We start from the raw sequence: 4,933 nt of genomic DNA, 5'->3' as shown, positions 1-4,933 counted from the left end.
GTCTCTGTAAGTGCCCGTAGGCACGCGTCCTGTATATCCAGTGATACCATAAAGTCCCCAGGTTCCAAACATAGTATGATGGAGCATAGGGATTGCCTCCTGAGCCCAGGTAGCTTTAGGAACTGGTTCAGGGAATTGAGACAGAGAATAGGCCAAAGAGGACCATTCAGCCACCGCACCAGAAAGAAAGCAGAACAACCAGTCCCTCGCTGAGAAAGTGGGGATGGCCCAATTAGCTCCGCTTACCCAAACAACTGTATAGCTTTCTGGATTCGTAAGGCCCTGTTCGGGTCCGAATAAGGGCCTGCGTACCATCACATGGAAATAGGCTGCCTGAGCAAAGAGAGGGTGTACCCTCCTACCCACGTAGCCGCGGCAACTAGACACTAGTACCGGGCGAACTGAGAAAATCGCCATCTCCCAGTGGTAGGCCTGTCTCGTCATGCTGACGATATATCCGTAGGTTCAGAAGCAGGATCGGCTGGCAGTCCAGGCCTGCTCGGTTGTAGAACAGACCTTTAGGCTGACCCAGAGGACAAAAAGACTTAATAGACTTAGTCTGAGGCCCTGTAGTGGGCATAGCTGAAGGCGGGAAATTTGTACTGCCACTGTCAAGGTCATGACCCAACAAGATCTACCCTATAGATGGTATCTGCACCTCTGCATTCCCAGAGCGCAGCCATAGGGTATTACGGAGGATACCGTCGCAGCCGGAACTCTGAAAGTTAGGAGACTGGTATCCAATATAGGCATGTCCACCTATGACAACTGCATATATTACATGAGCGACCAAATACATTTGAACCCCAGACGTGTTGGTGGGGAAAAAACATTACAAATGCATCAGCTCAGTATGCAATAGTATTAACCAACCATGCTATAGCCATGGTAGGATGGGTAACAACCCCTGAAAGCGAGTATACTGATTTCAGGCAGAGTTACCACCTACGGATCAGAAGAATCCGACCACGCAGGAATGGGATGCATAGTAACGTCTGTAATCTGACGAGTAACACGCCCATCCACCCCATGAGGGGCTCGTGATGACCCTCAGGGAATTTGGGACAGGAGGCCAAACACTGTTGTAATACCTCATAACTGACAACAGCCAGAGTCCCGCCATGCGATCCCCCCGCTAGTCAGCAACAGGGAACCAGAAGGCACGCAATACTGAGGGTGTATGATACAGGTGCAGGTCAACATTCACTCTAACCAGAATGGACCTGCCACCAGCCCAAAGCAGGGATAATAATACTTGAAATAGGCTTCCCCCCGTGTAAGAGGGAAAGAGCCCAAAACAGTATCCAGTTCACGCAGAGCCAACTGGGAAGTAACCACAGGGCGTCAACCACGCCAATTTCCGTTTCGTAGAAAACGACATCCACCCAGGGTGGCCGTGGGAATCCCTGCAAGGGGAATGACAGACTATGGTGGCACCAGGGGGATTTCATATACTGCGAAAACCCCCTGCAGGGAGCGATAGTCTGTGTCACAGGGGAAGAGTGCAAGAAACTGCGAGATACCCTGAGATGAAAAGGGCAGTATGGTGAAGTAACCCCAAGTGAGGTACAACAATGGGGCCCACCCGGCGATCCGCAATTGAGAGGATCCCGAGAAAACAAACCTCCCAAGGGGGTCGTGAAAGGGGCCGGCACCAGATGACGCCACACACAGAACCCTTTATGAAACAAATCCTCCGCACTAACACTTGCAGCACATGACTTGCAGGATAGCAAAAATGGGTGCAGTATAACGCTCTATCTCCTGGTCAAACATATCTGACCAATCTTGGCGGAAATATCAAGCAGTGCTATACTGGTCCTGACAGATGCTAAAATTAGCCGCAGGGACCCATTTTCAGCGTATGCAACACACAGTTCCAACAAAAATGTGGCAACGTGCAGCACGCAACAGTATGTGACAAACCTCACAAATATCAACGAGTATATAAATGTGAGGTCTCAGAACCACCCTAAGTACAGCTGTATTAGGGCAGATAAGGAAAAGGGATAGATATACACTGACAGGTGAGAGAATTAAATACAGACAGTCAGCACTAGCATAAGTCACATACCATGCAGATATATACATATATACATAAACATGTCATATAATATACTGCACTATTACACTGCATTCAACTTACCCAGATTCAGTGTCTGGGAAGGCTACAGCCCTGTGTACACTGACCTGATGGCGAGGTATGCAGGGGGACTGGACTCACTGCCATCTCCGGAGCTCTGCTGCTGCACCACAAGAAAATGGCCCCTGGAGACCTCAGAAGAAGCGTGGCCCGCGGAGGAAGCAGCTCAGCGACGCCAGACTATACATACTGAAAGGCGCGCTGAGCTGAGGGGAGGAGCCGCTGTAACAGGGAAAGCTTCCTCCCCTAGCCGGCTATTAACCTCCCGGGACGCCGGCTCTCAGCGCCGATCAGTAAGTCCCTGGTGGTCTAGTGGACACACGGGGTATGGGGGGCCCGCCGCCACTGCCGGCGCCTCCGGTCTGTCCCCGGAGACCGGAGGCACAGGACTGCATATTAAATGCGCGGATCACCGCAAGCGGTGATCCGCGACCTTACCTGCTCCCCGTAGATCCGGCAGCAGTCCTGGGCGCCCGCAGAGTCCGGCTAGTACAGACTCTGGGGTCCCGCTGAGATCCCCAGATCTGTACTGGCGTCTCAGCGCCGGCGGGGTGACGGAGCGGCAGCTTAGACGTCCTATGGACAGTCCGACGCTGCCGCTCTGAAAGTCCAAAGTAAAAAAAAAAAAAAAAAACTCTGTACTTAGAAAAAATAAAGCTTAGGGGCTGCTAATCAGCTCCCCACTGCACTAAACGGTGACCTGACTCCGGCCGGGCACAACTTAAACTGAGGTGCCTCTGGCTGGGGGTGGGGTTATAGGGAGAGTGGACCCAAGTGCATCCTGGGAGCTAAAAGCTTTAACTGCGTGGTGCCCGGATTTGGTTCCCAACCTATACCCCAAGGTCAACCCTGTGGACCCCCTATGGACCCTGAAGTAGAAAGTAGTAGGATGCGCTGCCAATGGGTCATAGGAGGTAATTAGTTTATTGTAGAACAGAAGGGTATACAATCTGTACAATAAAGTGTGTGTAGAGTGGTGGTACATTATAATCAGACTTTTAGGGGCATATACAATTGGGCGCAAAGTTTAGCGAGTTAAAAACCTCACGCACCTCGCACCCAATTCCGGAATACCGCGGGTATGCGTGCTCACGCTACCCGCGGTATTCAATTAAAAAAATAGTGGTCGCAGGGTTTTTGGCTCTGAAAACCCCACACTGCGTAAAATTAAAAAATAAAAACCTACCTGGCAGGGGGTCTCCGCGACTTCCCCACCCTCTCTTCTTACTGGAAAGGGGGCTGCTTTGGGGGGTGCACACACATTCACTCACTCACTCATACACACTTACATACAGCACACACACTGACATACTCACCCTGCTGCAGAAGAGCCGTCTCCCGACGCTGGATGCAGAAGAAGATGCCAAAGACAGCGCTTCGGAAAGTGAGTAATTAAGGACTAATTAAGATAATTGGATACTTCCAATTGCTTAATTAGTCGTCAGGAGGGGTGCCCGAGCAAGTCCCGGTGATTTTTCCTAAAATAATTGATTTTAGGAAAAATCACGCTTGCTCAGGAGGTGCGTAAAAAAAAACCTCGATGCTTGTTTTTTTTTTTTTTAAAAACCGCACCTAATAGAATAGAATTGCTATTCTCGCACACAATTGAATATGCCCCTTAGAAACCTGAGTGAGTCCAACTCTACATGAGATCTGCCATAAAACCCATTACTCAGACACTCGTGTTCATAAAGAAATGACGCTTGTGCCAATATGCAGAGTGAGACGCACCTTACACCTATTAGAGATGAACGCCCTTCCCTCCTCAGGACCTCAAGTGTAGGCCAAGTACACGAAGGGTGTGTTCATGTAAATGCGACCAAGGTATACCTGGAAACAGGCGCGAGTGTCCGGACCTACATACAGAATTTGTGTTTATTTTTTTTTGGATGTATTTCGCACATAATATGTCTAAGGGGTTTTTTTGTGCCCATGCATGGCCTGTAGTTCATACATGTACTCTAGGGTCACTGCTTCGAAAGGAGTGTCGTCATGCACACACTTTACTGCTATATTTTATCTTATGATTGCGTCCACCAGCACCTACTCCAAATATAGCATGAGACACGCAAGTGTTCAGACCTTTTTGTAGCTTACACAAAGGTTGCCATGAATAAAGATGCTAATAGTGTGGCAAACTCAAAACTATTAAAAACGAATTCATTATTCCCCAATGGTTAATGAGTGTAAGTCATATATATTTGGCTATTACAGTACAGATGTTCTATCCTTCTTATGCAATCTTCCTACCATCATCATAACCTCCTTTTATTCCGTTTCTGCTGCTATGTGCCACCACAAGGCCTGCTGGATATCCTTAAAACCAGGACTGTGAGGTGTCTCTGAAAATCAGAGTTTGGGAAACAGTGCTGTGATCACTCTAATGCTCTTTATTGTTCTAAAACAGTAACTTTGATAGAGGCAGTAACAAAATGTGCGTCGTATGTGCTCCTATGTAATATATTTGTGCACTCCGTAATGTGTTATCCTATATACTCAAAAGCTTGCAGTTCCGCAACTGTATGAGCTATATTAAGCTAAACATTTTCACAGATCTCAGACATGCATAGGGATCAATGATCCATATTATCCTCCAAGTGGATCATAATCAGGGGCTGGCTGGCAACTTTTAGCCTGGGGGGCAAATGCATGCAGGCGGCCCTGGCAGAGTAGCGTGTAGCCAGGGTGCCCGAAGAATGTGCGTGCTACGGCGCCCCCCTCAAGTGTTCCAGGGAGGAGGCGGGTCCATATGGGATTAATGTAAAGTAAAAATAAAGATTAGGGACAGCC

The sequence above is a fragment of the Taudactylus pleione genome, unplaced genomic scaffold (genome assembly GCF_031769625.1).
Source record: "Taudactylus pleione unplaced genomic scaffold, aTauple2 ptg000201l, whole genome shotgun sequence".
NCBI classification, from domain to species: domain Eukaryota; kingdom Metazoa; phylum Chordata; class Amphibia; order Anura; family Myobatrachidae; genus Taudactylus; species Taudactylus pleione.
The sequence above is the reverse complement of the archived record's forward strand: the minus strand, read 5'-3'. Positions refer to the sequence as shown.